General features: G+C 43.5%; 1 long non-coding RNA gene across 1 annotated transcript; it reads left to right on the top strand.

Moving 5' to 3' along the window:
- The first annotated feature begins 1966 nt into the window (after nt 1-1966).
- On the top strand, nt 1967-9394 carry LOC135418287 (uncharacterized). The gene is made up of 3 exons (XR_010432381.1): nt 1967-2407; nt 3579-3726; nt 6664-9394. It is a non-coding gene; the product is annotated as an uncharacterized LOC135418287 (long non-coding RNA).
- The last annotated feature ends 11520 nt before the right edge of the window (nt 9395-20914 follow it).

Raw genomic sequence — 20914 nt, 5'->3', positions numbered from 1 at the left:
AAATGCAACTTTAGTACTGGAATAGAGAAGGAAAAGGAGATATGACAGTCCATTTCCCAGTGCAGCACCTTGATCTGGTTTAACATTGTCAGAGAGCCAAAAAATACTGGATTTGATCATTCAAGTTAAATATCAGCTTGAAAATGTAGATGTAAAAGTCGTAGGTCAGTGAAACGCAGTCAGAGATGATGGGCAGCCCGCAGGAGCCAGTCCTGCTGCTGCAGCACATTGCCTAAAATACATGATAAATAAAGTGATAATAACATAATAAATGACAAATAAATCAACTATTGAGGCACAGGCTTGTGTTTGTCTGTGCCTGTGCTCCAGCCAGGAGCATTCCCGGAATCACAGCACACCAAATTCCAGGAGTTCTGCTTTGAATGAACTTGCTGGTGGTTTTGAAGTGATCAAGGTTTTTATAGAATCCCAGATTGGTGTGGGTTGGAAGGGACCTTAAAGCTCACTCAGTCCCTCCCCTTGCCATGGGCAGGGATACCTTCCACTAGACCGGGTTGCTCCAAATCCCATCCAACCTGGCCTTGGACGCTGCCAGGGATGGGACGTTTTCCCCATGTTCTGTCTAGTTCAGTCACAGGAGGTTTGATCATACCTTGGGCTCCACAAGTGAAATTTTTGTGCAGAATTTTGTTCATTTTCAGCACTTTTGGGGCATTAAAATTCATTTTTGGCATAATTCTGCTCAAAAACCTGTGTGCGTACAGCCCTGATTCCCATGGAATGGGGGCTGCTTGGGAGCTCCTGAGTCCAAATGAGTTTTGGGGGGAAAGTAAAACCCATTTGTTGTTTTGTTCAGAGAAAGGCATTTATGGAAATTTATTTAGTTAATGAACTTCAGGTAAAGGGGGGGGGAACAAAACTTTTCAGCCACAGTTTCATAAAGTCACTCCAAAATCACTAAAATCCAGTATGTTTTGTAGTAAATAATTATATTTTTTCATTCCCAAGGGTAGCTGCAGCTCTCTGCTCTGACTTTGTAAGCTGATGTTTACCGAGCAAAACAAAGGATAAAATTAGATGCTTGTTAAGTTTAGTTACACTTGTGTCTTATCTTGTAACTCTGTCTGAGTGTTTAAAAAAAGACAAATGAATAAGCAGCTCACTGGTGCCCAAGGCCATGTGCTGTCCAATGCTGAGGATCCAGGGGCAGAGCATCCTCCTGTCACTAATCCTGAATGCTTAAAGGAAAGCATTTTATTAGAATCTATCTTAAAAACACAGGTTTATTGACCCTACCTCAAGCACTCACAGTGCTTTGAGCTATAGACTACTCTAGATTAATAATCCATTTAAAAAGAAGCATTTCCCATTTTCCTTGGCTCTTGCACAGTCCGGAAGCAGTTTTTGTTGGGATTATCCAGATAGATTATTCCTTTGCCTTACCCCATGATTTCCAGCACTTTCCCATGAGCACAACACCCCATAATAACCTCCCCTTATCACCTGGGCTAATTGTCTTCTATAAATATTTGCATTTTTACCCATATCACTGGTGGGAAGGTGCTGGAGGAATATGGAGGTGGTGGAGCAGATCCCTTGGCGCTTCATTTCTTCCTTCTAGAAACTTTTGCTATTTTCAGGTTTGTTTTTTTTTTCCTCTCCAACTGAAATTTTATCCAAAACCTGAAAATTTTAAGTTAAAACACTTTAGTTGAAGATAACATTCCTCTGGAGCAGGTTAAGGAATCTCCTGGATGTCACACAGTTGCTTGTGACCTGGGTTGGCCTCATCGCCACTCTGGACAGCACCCTTGGGTGGGGGAGGTGATTTGGGAGAGGGAGCTTGGATTTCCTGTTCCTGACTCATGAGTTGCCAGGGAATAAAGCAGTGACCCTTCTGTGTGTGTATTTCCTTTCTTAATCCCATATTTAAACTTTGTGCTCAAGCTCCAGGATAATTTTAGCAATAAAAGCTGAGTAACTTGTGAACATAGTTTATAGTTAATAGTTTTCAATGAGCTCTTTCAGAGCTCATATGGAAAGTTTGGAGATTTATTTTTAAATATTATAATTAGTTGTAATTTAATCTGTCCCCTAAGCAAATGCCTTGAAATGCATCTGTGGTATTCCTCTCATTTCCCATGATTTATCTTATCCCAGGATATGCCAGGATCAGGTATGGAAATGTTACCTGCAGACCCCTCTTCATTAGGCAGCTGCTCACTTCACAGTCTACTGTGACTTTAGATGTTGCTACAAATCAATATATTCTTAATTTTTATACTCTGTCTTTTCCAGCACAGGCTCCCTCCACTCTGTTGTTCCATTTATCTCTGTTGATCCTGTGTTGGAGGCACAACACAGAGACCCCAGGAGATGGCCAACAGCAGCAGGAATTGCCCTGAGGGGCTTGTTTTGGCTGGGAACTGGGATCAGCACAGCCAGGGTGAGTTAGTGGAAGGCAGAGGGTTGTGACAAAGCATTTGTGTGTGATTTTGTGGGGAACTTGGAGCAAAAGGAAAATATTTCACCACAGGATAAACTTTAAGGGGAATGTAGTGAAGTTGTTTGAGGCCAGGTTGGATGGGGCTTGGAGCCACCTGGGAGAGTGGAAGGTGTCCCTGCCCATGGCAGGGGGTGGAACTGGGTGGTCTTTAAGGTCCCTCCCGACCCAAACCAGTCTGTGATTCCATGATGATGATGAAGGTGGGACAAAGGAAGGAAGTTCCCCTTTAGCTACAGATTCTCCAGACCATGGAAGGGATGGGCCAAGCAGCAAATGGGGGCTGAGCTTTGTTCCCAGGGACAAGTAAAGGTGATATTTGGGTAAACCTGGTGTTTTCAGACTTGCATCACTATGAGCAGCCTCTCTGAAAACCAGGGACAGTGTCCTGGCCAGGAACTGGAGTGGGACAGGTGCAGGGAAGAGGGGTAGTTTGGCCAAGGACTCAACAGCCACCACTCCTCCCCCTGTCTTGTGGTGTTACAGTGGTGAGGCCACATCTGGTATGACCGAGGGAGCTACAAACACAGAGCTCTTTAAATATTCCTGTATTTGAGAATCTATGGAAAACTGCAATTTATCTCTCGCAGGCAATCTCTAAATATTTGCATTTTGCTCAGTAGCTGCACAGAACATGGTTGAGAGCAGGATCAGGCCACAGGCAGCCTTTGTTTTGTTAGTGAGAGGAGTTTGGAACAGGCTTCATTTTCACTCTATAAGCCTCTCTGTGATCTGCCTCGTGCATCTGTTTCCCCTTGATCTCGCTGTGTGACTGACAGCTACTTTACACCAGCATTATCTGTCAAAACATTATTTAATGGAATCCCTTCTAGAAGGAGTTTTTGTTATTATTAGAAATCAAAATGCGGCGATAATTGAATCCCTTTATATTCCCTGTGTAATGCAAGGAGTAAGACATATTCACACCTAAGGGGAAAACACATCTGGATTTCCTCTTTGCCCCAAGACCGGGAGCTCTCCCTTTCCCTGGCACAGCTTTGATTCGCCGCAGCTCGGAGGGAGAGGAAATTTGCAGTGTGTGCATCTCATCTGAGGGAAACAATGCCATACATCCACTGATTTTTTTTTTTTTTTTTTTTTTTTTTTGCTATAGGAATCACATTAAATAAATATATAGCAAGCTGCAGTGTCACAACAAGTAGATGTACAATTACGAAGACAAAATACCCCAAGGAAATCAACACAAGGCTTATTAATATCCAGGCCTGCAGAAGACAACTGTCAGACAATTGGTCAACAAGGTACATGGTATCTGTTAGATACTGACTAACCCATCATGATCTTTATGAAGTGTCCTTTTGGGGGTCTAGATCTTCAAATATGAGTTGGAAGACCCTTTTCTTTTATTAGTTGCTAAGCTCTTTATACTTTTACCATATTGCGGCAGGTTAGAAGTCTGAGCTTTATTGTCTTATGTTATTGAAAATCCAGATTCCCGCAGCCTTCTCCCTCAGGTCAAGATTTGTCTGAGAATACATTCTCATTTCTCCATGTACAAAGGCTGTCTGGAGAGAGGCAGAAAAAGATTATGACTGTAATATACTTAAATCCAATTTATTTGCCTGACTAGAAACTTCCACACTTCACAATTGCTTCCTACAGAAGATTTTGTATTTAATTCCTTCATCGCAGTAAGGAGCAGGAATGATCTTAGTCCTCCAACAGGTATATGCTCCACACACACCTGAGTCAGAGGAAGGGGAGATGACGAAAATAGCAAATGGACACTTGTTTTGCATGTTTGCAGTTTATTTTTGCTTAAGGATAATGAGTTGCAAAGAGATTTCTAAATAACCTCTGCAGAGCTGGTGTTTGAGAGCACTGAGGGGGTTCTGAGCATCACCTGTGAAGTGCTCAATGTAGACATTTTGCTCAGTAACTTCATTCTCGTGCTCCTCTCTTAGTTCTTGGTTTGAGAGGACTCGTTAAGCTACTGAGGTCACTCACCAGGTTGCTGGGGCTATTTTAAACCTTCATTTGAGAAGGCTTGAAAAGCCCTGGGTCGGGTTTCCTACACCCTTTCCCTAAGCAGAGGTGGCACTAAACCCTTTCTGCCTGGCTCCCAGCACTGACCAAGGGAAACATGGACAGTCCATAACACTGCAGGCCATTTAGGGCCTCACCAACCTATTTATTTAGGGGAAAAATATAAAATGGGATCAAAAGATGCTTTGAAAAATGCAGTGCTCACCTTTGTGCTGCACTTGGAGGGCTGTGGCTGAGAGCCTTGACTGTCCATAACCCTGTCCAGGGCTTGGGATGCTTGTAGAGGGTTGATAAACCACCATGAAGAGATCAGTAAAGCTATTTATTGTGGCACCACCTCCTGCTTGCCTTGAATTTAGCATGTGATCTGTAGCAGTGGTTGGGGCTCACTGTTTGGGCAGGGCAATGCCAAAAAGTGTCAGAAAGGAGACTTTCTTCACAGTTACCAGAACAAAAACATGCCAAACACTCTAAAGGTGCAAAATAGGAGCTGCCTCTGTCTCCTAGATTTTCCCATGACTTGGGGCAATACATATTTCATAAGACTGAAAAAAAGCCTAAAACATGGTTAACTCCCTCTGGGACAGCTGTTTCTTTAGGAATATGCTGCAGTTGTGTTTTTAGCTAAGAAGAGCTCTCAGTTTAGTCCTAACAGAGACAAGCATAATTCCCCCAGAAAGTGCCATGGCACAGATCACTTTGGGGCAGCCAGACCAGATAAAGATCTTTGTCACAGCAAAATTTATTCAGTTGCTCCCAAACTTCCACAGCTGGTAAAATCCAGCATGTGGATCTGTGGCTTGTGTTTTCCACGAATGCTGTCCTTTCACCCCCTGAGCTGGAAACCTTTAATTCTCTTCCCAGTGTTCCCAGCACTGTCTCTGTGCTGGAGTTTTGCACGGCCATGGTGCTGGATTTTTTCATTTTCCTCCCAGTCTTAGGAACAAATTCTCCTTTTCAAAGTCTTCACCCTGTGGGGCTCTAAAATCATAACAATTAATGCTGGCAAAGACTCCTGAAGCCACCTAAGCCATCCCTCCTAGGGCAGGATTGCTGGAGCAGGCAAAGAAATTAACGGAGAGGGGAAGCATGGGAAGCAGGCAGGTACCTCCTCCAAAGTTAAGTTGGGGTAAAAAGTTGAAATAATTTAAAAGAGCTGCTTGAGGGGAGGTAGCAGAACTGCTCTGTCACCTGAGTGTTTGATGGTTACTCTGCAAGCTGTTGAAATCACTAATTTGTCCTAATTTTAACTTTTATTTCAACATTTGCTTTTTTCCCTTATTTTTACTTTTTTGTAGCAACAAGGGGTGATGGAACAGATTTACAGTATTCAGTGTTCCTCACCCTTCCAGAGGCGTTAAGTGGCTCTAAATGCATATGAAATATGTGTGCTGGGTTCCTCGCCTGCTCAGCAATGTGTTCTTCCTACGTTACTAATTGCTAGCAGGAAAAATAGGAGGAATTTGTTTACCAGCTTCCTGCATAATATTCAGACATCTGGAGCTGCTAGGTCTGGATGGCATTCCTGGGGGAGAGAACATACATCAAGGACAATTAGACAACTGGGGAACTGCAGCCTAAAGGGAATTTGCCCAAACATGGGAAACAGCTCCGTGACGGGCGCGACAGCTCCGGCTGAGCCCGGCGTTCGCCCCGGCACCCACTCACTTCCCTGGGCTTTTCTGCTCTTCCTCCTCTCCCTGGTGCAGTTTTTCCCTGCTCTGTTTGTCGTCTTGGCAGTGCTGGGTGGATGGTTGGACTCAATGATCGTAGAGGACTTTTCCTAAATTATTTCACGATGTCTGACCTCCTGTTTTTTGCTGTCTGCAGGTGCATTGTCCCCATCGCTGGCCCTTATTCCTGTGCAAATTTTCCCAAAGCAGGGATAGTACCCTCAGGAAAACTAATTTTTGTGAAACTTAACTGCACCAGTGTCACTTAGGGATGTTTTATGCTATGTTTAGGGAGAGTAAATACATATGTTACACACCCTAACTGTGTGAGCCCTCCCCTACTTCTGTCACAGAGCTGCAGGTACAAACTCTTTTTTGTGGCTTCCTCTGGGCTTGTGGCACTCCTCAAAAATCCAGGGGCCACCACATGAGAAACAGGGAGCAACAGTTCCCTTGGGGTTGCTCCTCATCTGTGACACAGATGGGTTATCGATGATTTTCTCTGTTCTTATTTAACAGCTCGAGATCAGCTGAGACAGACGGTGTGGATTGATTGAAATCAGCCAAGTAACTGCTTTTAATCGTGATTTAAATCAAAAAGTGAGAAACCTTGGTTTAACAAATTGATTTTTAAATTTGCTTTGCATTTGTGCTTTTTCAGTTTCCTAAATAAATGTCTGTCCCCTTCGGGGGTGTCCTGGAACCAAAATTTTCTTTGTAACACGCTGGGGCTAAAAACACCCCACGGTTTCCACTTATGTATGTTATGAACATACTTTTATTCAGATTTCATTTTTATAGAAAAAACACTTCTCTGCTGTATTTTTATTCCTTTTTTTTTTTTTTTTGTTGCCTGTGTTTTACACTTCACAGCATCAGGCTACAACTGGAGGTGACTGGAAGGCAGCCAAGGGACACTTGGGTGGTCTTTAGGGCCCCTTCCAAGCCAAACTCTTCTGTAACTCTATGAAACTGTGAGTAATGGCAGGGAGGAAGCACAGGTGGACCCCTGTGAGCACCCACAAATTATTAATTTATCCCCCACGTGGTTACTGCTGTGGATTTCCACCAAAGCACTGGCACTTCTGAGAAGGTCCTTCTGTCAGAGCTGGTGCTGGGGTCGGTCAGGATGGGTATGACTGGTTTTGAGGCACCTGGCTTTGTCTGGGGTGGGTGTCCATGGTCGTATTTGCCGTTGGATAGTCACAGTGGTGAACAGGAAGCTGAGCTTCTGGTGTGGCCCTGTAACTGTGGGGGTTAGAATTCAAAACTCATTCTGATTCTGAATCACCTGATTCTCCTCCAGCAGGTCCTCTGCTCGCTCTCCCGTGGCTGTTTGAGGTTCCCTCTCAGCTGGTGTTGCTCACTGAGGACCAATCCAAATGCCATCCCAACAGGTGTGAATGGATCCTGGTGTCAGGAGCCCTCACTTATTTCCTAAAAGGCTGATCAATACTTGAGCCAGAGTTTTGCTGCTGGCAAAGGTTAAGCTGTGTGCTTCCCCTGCAGATAAAAACAGAACATTATGTCTTCTTCGAACTCACTCAGAATTGCAAATCACCCACTCCTGGAAGGGAGAGACGGTGAGATACCTGTAAGCAGCTTTGCCAGCACCAGGCAGGGCTGGTTTCCAGCAGGAACAAGGTTCGTACCAGCCAAGGTTCCTCCCCATCTGCCTGAGCTGCATCCCAGAGTTTCCCTTTGCTAGTGTGAGGAGAGGATGGAGCTCAGCTTTCTCCAAGACCCTGAGCCTTGGCAGTATTTGAGCTGTGGAGAGGTGATGCTCAGGAGAAGGAAATCAGAGCAGAGCAAATAGAGCTGTATGTGCAGCTCTGAGGGAGCACGGAGCGCTGCTCCACGAGCAGTGCTGGAGCTCCTTCCTGTGGTGGCAGTGATGAGTTACTCACTGTGTGCCACCAGCCTGGCGTCGGGAGATCAGCCTGAGCACCCATCTGCCCGATGATCCACCCTCCATCTCCTCCAGCCAGGATATTCCCAGGATCACAGGAGCCCTGTCGTGCCTCGTGGCCGGTGGGTGCGGGGCAGGCTGACCTGCTGGGCACTGTCTGCTCCTGGAGAGTCCGGAGGGGAGTGGTCATTCCAACCAGCTCTGGGCCAGCTCTATGGTCACTCATGGGATATTCCATATATAATGCTATTTTCTTACTGCAGGTGCATGTGTTTTCCCAGTCAGGAATGGTCAAATTGGTGTTGGGAATGGAAAAACGGAGTAAGGAGGTGATAATGCAGCATCTGCACCACAGGTATTCCTGGCCTCAATACAGGCAGCAGCAAGGAATTTGGGGGTCAGACAGCTCTGGGGAGCCCCTGTTCAGCCCTGCCAGTCCCCAAGAAACCCCTGATCATGGCAGGTGATCGGCCAAGCAGTGGGTCCATCCTGCTCTCCTGGCCATGGGCACAGCAGCAGCAGTTTGCAAGTGGTGCCTGCAGATCTTCAAAAGAACAGAATTTGGCCCTTAATGTTCTTTTGATGTGTTTTTTGTATGCAAATAAGGTTTAATTTCTGAACTTTGAACAGTTTGACGATGAGTTTATTAGAGTGTTGTGTTATTAAGTTTATACCCCTGGGGTCAGTGCAAGGCAGTCAGAAACCGCAGCGAACATTATTTATATTGTTAAACAAAGTCAAGGAATTTCAGGCAGCTGGTATTCACCACCAAAGCAGACAATCAAAACAAAGCCATATTTGTAATCATACTCAGTAGTCTTTTTATGTGGAGTAATTACTAAAATAATCGAAAGACATGGATCAGATTATTAATGACAGCGATAGCCTGGAATACACATCCCTACCTTGCAGAGAGCAGACGGGGAAGTGGGAAATGTAATGAATAGCCCTGGGGTTCTGCAATGCCAGAGCTCACACTTGGAAATCTGTTGTCTCAGCTGATGAGCTCTGAGGGGACCATTATCAGCCCTGCTGCTGGTTGGGCTCCGGATGGTGATTTTGAACCTGGTGCTTTTCTATCCAATGAACTGGTTTTGCTCTAAAGAAACTAAATATGACTTATTAATGAATTCTTTTTAATATGATCATTTATATGCATATAGCTGGTGAAATTAAAAATAAGGTAGAAAACATCCAGGCTAATTTGCCTGTATTGACACAGGAATGGGACACTGAGTGGGGATACAAGTGGGAGCCTGCACAGGCTTCCCTGGCTCTGGGTTGTGAGCTGGCTTCAGTGCCAGGTTGGACGGGGCTTGGAGCAACTTGGTCTAGTGGAAGGTGTCCGTGTCGATGGCAGGGGGTGGAATGAGGTGATCATTAAAGTCCCTTCCAACCCATGATTCTGTGACATTTGTGTATGATGCTTACCTGCTCACACTGCTCCACAGAGCCTGGCCTTACCTACGCCTGCCTCCCAAAATTATTTGAAGTCTAAACCTGCTATAGAGAGAAAGTAGAGCTGCAGAGATATACACCGGGTCCAACTCCAGCCCCTTGAACCCCACTGGGTCTCTATTCAGGGCTGGGCACTGCACTGAGAGCAAAGCAGAGAATGCAGGACTGTGTGGGGATGGGAAGAAACCTTTCCCATACCCCTGGAATGGGAGCAGTGGGAATAAAATGCCACCTCTTTTCTGGCACTAATGAATATGTGGCAGTTCAGGAATAGCTCTGTGCCCATAGGAAGTCTGGATTTTCAGCTACTGTTTAAGTTTCTCTTCTAAAAGTGCCGGTGAGGCTCAGTCCTGTCATCCACTTCCTCTTACAACTGCCGTCAACTTCAAAGGAAATCCTGCTGGCAAAATAGCTACAGAATTGTGTCAGGAGTTTATTTGCTCCCAAGATTAGATAATTAATGAAGATAGAATATTAAAATTACATTTACATAAAGCTAAGGGTAATCTTAAAGTGTTCTATTATTTTGTAAATGACCCGAAGTTTGTAACACATTTATAATGATGAATCAAGAGACAAGTCCTTTCAAATGAGGAAGTACAATTTATAATCTCACTTTCCTTCATTATTTATTCATCCTGCTGTTGAATCATCTACTCTTCAAAACCTGGAAAACCACAGAGCTCACTTTACCTGGCAGTGTTATTTTACAAAAGTTATACCAAGCTCTGTGTTTGAGTCAGTCCAAATCACACCAGAGGGGGAGCTCCAAGCTGATCCTTTTTCTTTAGTTAGTCTGAAATTCATTGAATAACAGACTGGTTTGGTTTGGAAAGGACCTTAAAACTCATCTTATTATACTTCCTGCCATGGGCAGGGACACCTTCCACTAGACCAGATTGCTCCAAGCCCCGTCCAAGCTTCCCGGGCTGGGGCAGCCACAACTTCTCCGGGCAATCTGTGCCAGGGCCTTACCACCCTCACAGGGAAGAAGGTCTTGCTAATGTCCTATCTAAACCTGCCTTTCTTCAGCTTAAGGCCATACATTCTACAGAACTTTTGCTGTCTGGCTTTCCCTGCAGGTTTAGACATTGCTACACCTGAATTAGTGAACATGTAGTGATGGTAAAACCAGACATTTTCTATTTTCAGCATAAAACCATGGAAATATTGATTCCTCTCCACCTTAGTACTGGCTTTGTGGCAGTGCCCTGAACAATTGCCATCATATGAACTCATTGTTCTGCTTGTTTCAAAACAAGCATCTCTCACCCAGCAGAGCTTTATTTAAAGCCAACTGCCTATTGCCCACCAAGCAGCAGTTTTCCACCCCTACACCAAGGAGGAATTTTCATCACAGAAGCTGTGGCTGCCCCATCCCTGGAAGGTTGGATAGGGCTTGGAGCAACCTGGGCTAGTGGAAGGTGTCCCTGCCCATGGCAGGGGGTGGGACTAGATGAGCTTTAATGTCCCTTCCAACCCAAACCATTCATGATTCTATTCTAAGTGCAGACCTGACCCTCAGTGGGCACCAAGGGCTCAGGACGATTCCATCAAGGGTATCAGGTCCTTATCCCAAAGGCTACTCTAGAGGCATTCCCTTGTCCCAAGCAGGAAAAATAAGAACCTTGAAATCCTTGCCATAAGGGCTGGCACAACAACCAAACCACCTCTCAGCTTCTCAACACAGAAGTATTTTGGTTGAGAAATGGGAGAGAAAACGTTTTGGTCCTATTTGTAAAATAGCTGCCACCCTCTTGCCTGGGAAAGGGATTTGCTGCACAGAGAGACTGAGAAAGTGTCGGTTTTGTAAAGAGCAGGATTTTGTGACTCAGCTTTTAACAGAATTGGAACAACTTCTACATGATGCTCAGCACAACTGAGGTAACCCTGGCCATAAAAACAGACAGAAAACTCTGAATGTTATTTCCTAACTACCCTAAACTACCTAATCTCAAAGAAATAGCCTCTCTTTGCTAAATAACTCAAACCAGCTATTTCCCTTTTCTTACAAACTCTTTTTAAAATTACTCTGCATTTGTTTCCTTCTTGGCTTTGCTCAGGAATTGACATTTTGAAAGCGTCACAAACTCTTTCATTGGTGAGCTACTGAGTCAGGGACTGAAATAACAGTCACTTACTGGGATTTTCCAGCTGGAGGTCTGGAGTTCAGAGAACTTTCTTTTATTTAAAGGATTTTTTTTTTTCCAGACTTAAAGAAATCAGCATCCAGTGGGGTGTTGGAGCCAGAACTGTTGGTGCAGTGAGTGCTGAGGGGTTGGAGATGGATTCCTGACTCCTCTCCTGTGAGTGTGAAGATGAGGGTGGTATGAGTGAAGGCTGGTGTTTGGAAGCAGAAGGAGCCTTTTGGTGGGATCTAGGAGGCACAGGAAGGATTTTAGCTGTGCTCTGCCCTGCTGGGAGGTTGTAATGGAATACTCACATTCCACTGAACTTGTGCCTTGTTATTCCCAGGGCATGGACAAGCCTGGCTTAGGGGACACAGGGAGAAGTGTGTTCACATGTCTTTATTAATTAAGGACTAACTCATAATTCTGGATTCAAGCTGTGGCCATCCCATCCCTGGAAGTGTCCAAGGCCAGGCTGGATGGGGCTTGGAGCAACCTGGGATAGTGGAAGGTGTCCCAGCTCATGGCAGCAGTGGGACAAGATGACCCTTAAGGTTCCTTCCAACCCAAACCAGTCTGAGCTTCTCTGTAATTAAAAGGTAAATGGTTTGAGAGGAAAGAGCTTCCCAAGGAGCTGGACAGACTCTTGAGCACCTGCAGACCTGGAACAAGTGGAAAGGGGAAGAAAGTACAATGTGAACTGGGTATTAATGTTCTGATACAGACAAATTAATCCTTAATTAAAGTGACCATGGGGCCTTTTTGGAACCACCAGTGGCCAGCACTGGGTGACAACACGGTTGGAAAGAATCCCATGTGGAACACTCATGTGGGAAAACCTTAGGCTGATTTCACACTTTTGGCTCCATAGATTAGGAAACATCTTCTTACTTCTGTAAGTCTGTATCCCATCTGCAGCCTTTCCAAAACTTCACAGGCCTCTCACTGTGCAATTACAGGAGGATTTTAGTCTGATTATACATTAAAAACTCCCCTCTCTAAAGAAACTCAAAGATCAGAGACATTTTCTTTTAAGCATTACATTATTTGAACACTCCTGCTGCTTATTGCAAAATGTTTCTACAAGGCACCATGGAACTTTTAGACTTGATATTTTCATTATTAGAATTGTTTTCTTTTCTCTATAAATCCAAGCATTTCACTTCTATCCACTTCTTTTTTATCCAAATGTATGTTAGAAAGTTTTAATCACAACCTGAGCAGGATGCACAGTCACAAGCCACTGCTGTGGATACATTAACAGGACTACAAGAATCAAAACCAAACACAAAATAAATGACATGTTTGTCCTTCAGCTATGTGAAAATGGGAATGCAAAGTCTACAGACTTATTTTTTCTGATCCCCCCTATTCTCTAATCTTATCAAATATACATTCCCATATTCCGAGGCAGCCTGATAAAGCAGCTTGCTAGAAATAAGTTGCATTGGATTTCGTAGAGCACATTTTCCTTGTAAATCCAATTTCACAATCTAGTTCTGGCGACATATTAGCCATTCCTTAGCATAGCAAGTGTTCCTGGAATATTTGATCCACCAAGTTCCACAACATGCAGCAGTTGGGCTGCACCAGCTCTGGTGTGGCAGCAGGACCAGGGCAGTGACTGTCCCCTGTGCCACCACAGGCACCTCGAGTGCTGTGTCCAGTTCTGGGCCCTCATGACAAGGACATTGAGGGGCTGGAGCGTGTCCAGGGAAGAGAATGGAGCTGGGGAAGGGGCTGGAGCACCAGGAGCAGCTGAGGGAGCTGGGGGGGGCTCAGCCTGGAGAAAAGGAGGCTCAGAGGGGACCTTCTCGCTCTCTGTAACTCCCTGACAGGAGAGGGGGTCGGGGGGGGGGGGGTGTTGGGCTCTGCTCTCAGGGAACAAGGGACAGGAGGAGAGGAAATGGCCTCAAGCTGGGACAGGGGAGGTTCAGGTTGGACATGAAGAGGAATTTCTTCCTGGAAAGGGAAGGGGCTGCCCAGGGAGGTGGTGGAGTCCCCATCCCTGGAGATGTTCAAGGAACAACTGGATGTGACACTCAGTGCTCTGGGCTGGTGAGGATGAGGTGGGATCAGGTACAGGTTGGACTCGATGGGCTGGGAGGGCTTTTCCAACCTTAATGATTCTGTGATTCTACACGTTTCCTTTTCCTAGACCCCACTCTTTACTAGGAATGCATCCTGGTTTCACACCACACTCCTTATTTACCCTTTCAAGGCAGGGGTGGGGATCACTCCCCAGTAAACAACTCCATTCCCGACACCTGCCCAGCCCCAGTGCATCTGCACAGGGAGCTTTTGCTCTCCCTGTTTGTCTGTGAATGGAGGTGCCTCAAGGTTCATAAATCTGTATGCAGTAGTAGGGGTTCTCTAACAGCAATTCATTTTAATTATGTGAGACATAAAAAGACCACCTACAGATGAGACAATACAGCTGTAAGATTCTCAAGGTTACTACAGGGAATACTTCATAACTGAAGTATGTTTTCCCCAAGGAATTCGACTACCATTTGATTTAATTTTTAATTTTTACATTTTAATCAAAAATAGATCAAATGGTGGTGTTCTCCCCTGGGAAACATACTTCAGATATGAAGCAGTCCATGTTCCTTTTAAATATGTAAAGCTGCCATTTATGTATAACTCATGAATGACACCCTGTGTTGCAAGCAAATATCACGCAGTGATTTTGAGATTGTTGCAGTAACAACACTATAATCACACACAAATATCACCCCACCTGGTTCTACAAAGAAAATGGCAATAAAGTGAGGACTTTGGGAGCTAATCCAATCTATCTTGAGTGCTAAAGCAGAGCCACATGGATGGAACATGTGCATGTTGATATTGTATCGATCCCTCATCCCACAGGGCTGGTGAGCACCAGGTAAGGTGTTGCTGTGCTTGGAAGGTCAGAGTCAGAAACATAATTTGGAATATCAGAGACAAGAATGAAACACAGCATGCTCCAGGCTTGCAAGAAGGCTGGAGAGGGACTGTGGACAAGGGATGGAGGGACAGGACAAGGGGAGTGGCTTCCCACTACCAGAGGGCAGGATAAGATGGGATATTGGGAAGGTATTTGTGGCTGGGAGGGTGGGGAGGCCCTGGCACAGGTTGTCCAGAGAACCTGTGGCTGCCCCTGGATCCCTGGAAGTGTCCAAGGCCAGGTTGGATGGGGCTTGGAGCAACCTGGGATAGTGGAAGGTGTCCCTGCCCATGGCAGGGAGTGGGACTGGATGAGTTTTAAGGTCCCTTCCAACCAAAACCAGTCTGGGATTCTGTGACAGGAAAAAACAGCCTCAAGTTGCACAAGGGGAGATTCAGGTTGGATATTGGGAAAATTCCTTCATAGAAAGGGTTGTCCAGCCCTGGCACAGCTGCCCAGAGCAGTAGTGGAGTCCCATCCCTGGAGGGATTTAAAAGCTGTGTGGATGTGGCACATGGGGACATGGGTTAGTGGTGGCCTTGGCAGTGCTGGGATGGACTGAATGGTCTGAGAGGGCTTTTCCAACCTTAATGATTCTGTGATTCTATTGCCCTCCTGGGCTTTTTTTTCCTCCTTTTTATGTGTATTTAAAAAGCAAACAAGATGGCCAATGTTTTTCTTGCTTCCTTGAGAAAAATTTAGAACGAGAGGAATGGCTGGGTCCTGATGCCCCTGGAGGTGGGGAAGCCAATGGCTCCCTAGGCAAGCCACTTGTCCCCACTGGGAAATCCAGAAGAGGATCCCAATTGCTGGTGTCCAAATTATACCTGTGGAGTTTAGTTTTCAGGACAAGTCACTTTGGTCAAACAGCTGCTTGGATGCAGCACTGGAAGCTCCTTCTCAGAGCACTATGCAGAGTTTTGGGTGGATATCCAGGTGTCCTGAATGGAAGTTTGATGTGTGAGAAAATGCCAAGGTGTAACTCTTAATTTGATAATTACTGCCAGCAATCAAGGCAAGGGCAGAATTATTAATGTGTGACTATTAATGTGGAAATAGATGATATCACATTAAGTTCCCAGGAGAGCTGCTGAGGTTTTAAGCAACTAATTTAGACACAAACATAACAATTTTTAAATATATTCAATAAATTATAATATTTTAAATAAACAAAAAATAAATTTAAATATATTAATTTCAACATATAAGTTCTATAAGTCTTGTATTTGTGGCTTGTCAGATCCAGACTGCCTTTAAACCTCAAGATATCAAGAGATAGCAGTCAAGATATCAAATGGATGTGGAATTACCATCAAATAAATAATCAAATACTAGTACCATAATCTAAAGCAATTAAATCTAGAACAACAATCTTATATAACAGATATTTATATATATATATCTATATGTTATATAGATATATATGTACAATATATAATGATGGAATAATATATTTATTGTCCTCAAAGATTTTATTTGGCTTTATATCTCAGTGTCTTCAGAAATCATTACTGGAATAACACACCCAGACAATTCCATGCTGTAGCCAAAGTGGTTTTTATTGCTTCTGCTTTTGTAAGGAACAATTTACAAAATACAAAGTTAAAAATAATAATTATATCATTTTAACCTGAATTAAAAACAGACCAGGTGCCATTTTTAACTATGTACATGTAAATAAAGCATTGCTCTGCTTACTCTGTGTATAAACCACAGCATTAGGAAATATAAAGATTATATATTTTATATCAATAAAACAAAAATTCATATTTATACAATTCATACAAAAATAATTCTGTGGTTCTGCTGCAGATTTGACACAAATCTGCTTTAAAGGAATATTCACCTGTCCCAGCCTGTACCTCCCACAAAACCCTTCTGATTCTGGCAGATCCCAAAATAAATTATATCTATTTAAAAAAATAGCACTATTAAAAGCCTTCACTTTAGCAAACTATCCATAAAAGAGTCTGGCCAAATAAACACCTGAAGAAAAGTACCAAGATCAGTGTTTACAGAGCCATAGTGCTGTCTACTCTCTTATACAGATCTGAATCATGGGTCATCCACCGCCACCACCTGCATCTCCTGGAACGCTTCCATCAACGCTGTCTCTGCACAATCCTAGACATCCACTGGTCAGACTATGTGACCAATACATCTGTTCTAGAACAAGCAGCAGTCACAAGAATTGAGGCCATGTTGATGAGAACGCAGCTGCGATGGGCAGGGCACATCTCAAGGATGAAGGACCAACCACCGCCTCCCTAAGATCTTGCTTTATGGTGAACTTGCCACCGGCTGCCGCATGAGAGGAGCCCCAAAGAGAAGATACAAGGACTCCCTGAAACAACATCTCAGCCTTGGCCATATTGATCAACATAACTGGTCTACTCTGGCCTCCAATCAGGTCTGGAGACACACCATCTATAACGCTGCCGTTTCCTTTGAGAACGCACGCAGGATCACTCTCGAGGAGAAAAGACAGCGCAGACAGAACCGTGTCTTGTCGATACCATCCAAGGAGTCTTTCTGCTGTGCCTTTTGCAACCGGACTCGTCTATCTGGTATTGGCCTTTGCAGCAAATGTGGGTAGAGCCCTTCCCAAATCCTCGTTGGCGAAGCCCAGCCACGATGAAACTCCTCATTCTCAGGAACAATGGGAAACTGATACCAAAAATCACATTAAAATCAAACACCAATGTGACTCCGCCAGCCAACTGTGAGCGGCCCTGTGACTTATGTACCATCAGATTTGAAAAAAATCCAAGTAATGGTTGTTCTAAAAGGGGGAGAATTTAAAAGAGCATGGCACAAAACCTACAAGGACCACAAAAAACCCCAGCTGGTTCTTGTTTTTATCATATTCCAGCCAAGATTTAAGCAAGACATGACCGAGACATGGTAATACAGGCCAAAAGAAACCTGTTGGAAACTACTGACCCTATTGAAAAGCTTCCTTTACTGTGTTTAGCAAGGGGATCTGCTGGCATCAAAGGACTTGGAAAGTGAGTCTAAGAAGTCAAATCCATTATTCAGCCTAATAGTTTCAGCTGCAAGAGGCTCACAAGCTTAAAAGGGAACAAAATTTGAGTTTCCTGGTTCCAATGCAAATGCCACAACTCCACACATAACATGGGAAGGATTCTAGGATCCAAAAGTCCTTTGCCTGAGGACTTTGCAGTCTGATGAAGCCCAAAATTAACCTTTAAAAGCCTGTCACTAGTTTTGTCCACTTTTGGAGCTACTAATTGAATTTGAAGTGGCTCCTGGCTGCTCTCGGAACAGGAGAAGCCAAATGTTGTTGTGTCTTTCTTGGGTTGACCTCTGCCCAAAAGCTGAGGTGTTGCACCCAAATAGCAAAACTGTGTTGTCTTAGAGTCTAAAAGTTACATAATCCTATAGACTGGCAAAAATATAGATGGAATGATTTGCAACAAGCCAATAAAAGGACGTTGGATGACGAATCCAAGCCTTTTTAAACAGATTTTTTTGGATTTCAATATAAGCTTCAAGGGGATTTTTATTGGCCTTCTCAGCTGCAAAGCTGAGCAGCCACTTAAACAAAATACTTGTGTCCTCCTGTTTCTGCCTGTGGCCCTGTAAAAGAAGCATTTTCCAAGAGTGCCAGGGAATGTGTCCAGGAAAACCTCTGACATCAATGTGACCTCTGGCCCAGGACCAGGTGAAGACAAGGCCCAAGGCCAGATCAACTTAATTAGTTCCAAAACATTAAATCAACCTTTTCTTTTCCTTTTCAAACATATTCTGAGCTACCTTAAGAGCAGAAGCATTTTTTTTCAAGTGTAAAAATGATGCTAATTGTGCACTGAGTGCTACCAGAGCCATTTGGTGTGTGCTGAGCACCACAAACCAGACCAGAGGAGGGGTGTTGCAAAGATCCAAGTGGGAACAGGGGCACCTCCAGGATCCAAACAGGAACGCAGTGCTGCTCTTCTGCCAACTCTCCATTTCTAGAAGCCCAGTATATGACTGAAGTGTCCCTGAAATGCCAAAATTTCATGTCACTAAAAATAATCTCAACAAGGTCTTTTCCTCAGTGTTTGTTATTTTAAATCACAGCTTCAATAGCAACATCACAAATGTTTTTTCCCCAGGGACTAGGGGACACCTAAAAAATCTGGATATTAAAAGGAACTGTTCAGTGTGATCTGTACAAGGACCATGACTGAGTTATGAATTTAGTTTTGTATATGAAGCTAAAATACACCCACAGAAAATAAAGACAATTTTAGCATCATATTTATATACCTTATTCTGTTTTACCATTAATGTTAAAAGATTTTGAGGATAAAAGAGAAATTTACCTTTTGGTTGGCAACCTCTACTTTAAACTCAAGCCTGCATTTCTTTATGTCACGTTGTCTCAGTTCGAAGAACTCACAGTAATACTTCTAACTAGACTCTCAGTATCAGCTTCTTATTATTTTAAGAAGGAAGATAATTTACTGTTAGAACTCTTACCAAATTTACTGAAGTATCACTGTAATATCTGTTACTGGCCATGAATAACTGACTATGAAGACTCTTCACTGACTGTGAAGAGACCACCATTAAATCTACACAGAAACGTATTTAAAATCAGAAACAAATTTTAAAATTTGCTTTGAGCAAAGCATTTTCCATCTCAACTTGACAACATGAAACTAATTTAGGAAGAAGTCTAGTGAGAAGCCCTACAAAGGCTCCAGGTTTTTGTAATCCAACCTTGAGTTTCTACATTGAAAGCACAGAACATTCAAATTAGAGAAGACCTTTAGTTGTGAGCTTCCAGCTCTCATTGAGCTAAGCTGGCAAGGTGTTTTCCTTGTTTCCTACAGCTGTTGGTGAAGAGCATTTAACAGTGAGTAAAACAGGTCATCCAATAATCCCAAACTTCCATAGATAAATTTTCTGGAAGAGGTGAATTTTACCTCCTCCAATTATCTGGTTTTTATCTCAAGGTCATTATTAGACCATAGGAAAAAACACATCAGGCTGATCTGACTGAAAATAGAAATGGTGTTATTTTATTATATTATTATTTGGGACGATGTTATTTGTACTCAATCGTGAGACTCTAAAATGAGGTGGTCACTGACAGAAGAATTTTACAAAGTCTGATGCCACTGTAGCTTTGGAATGCAACAAAACTGACTTAATATGCCGGGTTTTAATCCCAAGATGTTCTTTTGGTTTTGGGGTTTTAACCCCACAGATGTTCTCCACAAAGTGGCCACACTGGTTCCCATATTCCTACAGTCAGCCCTGGATCTGGTTTTCCTTTTATTTTTAAAGATGAGCAGAAATAAGTTGACACAGCCAATGTCTTTCCAGTCATAGCTCCCGAGTCCTGACAGCATTCAACGGAAACTTTGCCATGAATTCCATCAAATCCCAGATTTTGCTATAAACATTCAGTATCTCCCCCCACCTCTCCTCATTTTGGCTCTGTAGGGAGCAGTATCTTCAGGCTACTCATTGGAAAAATTAGAGGGAAAAATAAGAGACAGAAGGAAATTCCTGGAAATTTTGTTCTGATCCAGTACATCAAGGGCAATTAAAAATGGGGTAGATAAGTTGTATGTTACTGTTTGCTTTAATTACTTCCTAAACTCTGCTTTTTAGGGGGAATTTGAAAAATGTGTTGCCAGCCTCTGTATTTTCCAGCTGCTGTTCCAAAGATATTAATTTGTGCTCTGCTGAAATGCTAAATCAATCTGCCTTTCTTTTTATTTACATGCTTTACTCCTGAGCAATGGCATTGTGGGGTTTATTAACTTTATGTTTAATGGGTCTAATAGTTCTGTCCCAGAAAGCAGGTTCACACACTTACAGACTCTCCAGCAATACATCTGGGGCAAGGCTGTACAGCTCCTTTGCTTCCATGGTTTTCCAAAATCTGATGAACAAAACCACATACAACACTATCAGAAAAAAAAAGGCTTTTTTTTTTTTTCAGCTTTACTATAAAATGTATTTTAAATATGATCTTGTAACAAACAGACTCACAATGTAAACATACCATGGAATTTTGCTTTGGTTTTGCTGCCCAAGGACCACAGTCAGGGGAGAGTTTCTGTCTGGAATCCAGCTCCATGGTGCAATCCATGAGGTAGCCATTAGCCTCCCCTGGGATGCTTTCCAACAATTTGCACACTCGTTTCTGAAAGAATCAAAAGCAATATTTCCATGTCTTTGCAAGGCATAGGGCCCAAATTTTCAGGATTTTCCTGTTTATGGCTCTTAAGGATCCCACATTCATTGGGAAGAACACTAAGTTAGGAATGGGCTATGAGACACCAAAACGTATTTCCCACTGCACCTCATGCTGGGTGAGCA

This window comes from Pseudopipra pipra, chromosome 8 (genome assembly GCF_036250125.1).
Source record: "Pseudopipra pipra isolate bDixPip1 chromosome 8, bDixPip1.hap1, whole genome shotgun sequence".
NCBI lineage: Eukaryota > Metazoa > Chordata > Aves > Passeriformes > Pipridae > Pseudopipra > Pseudopipra pipra.
This window is presented reverse-complemented; position numbering and strand designations above follow the sequence as displayed.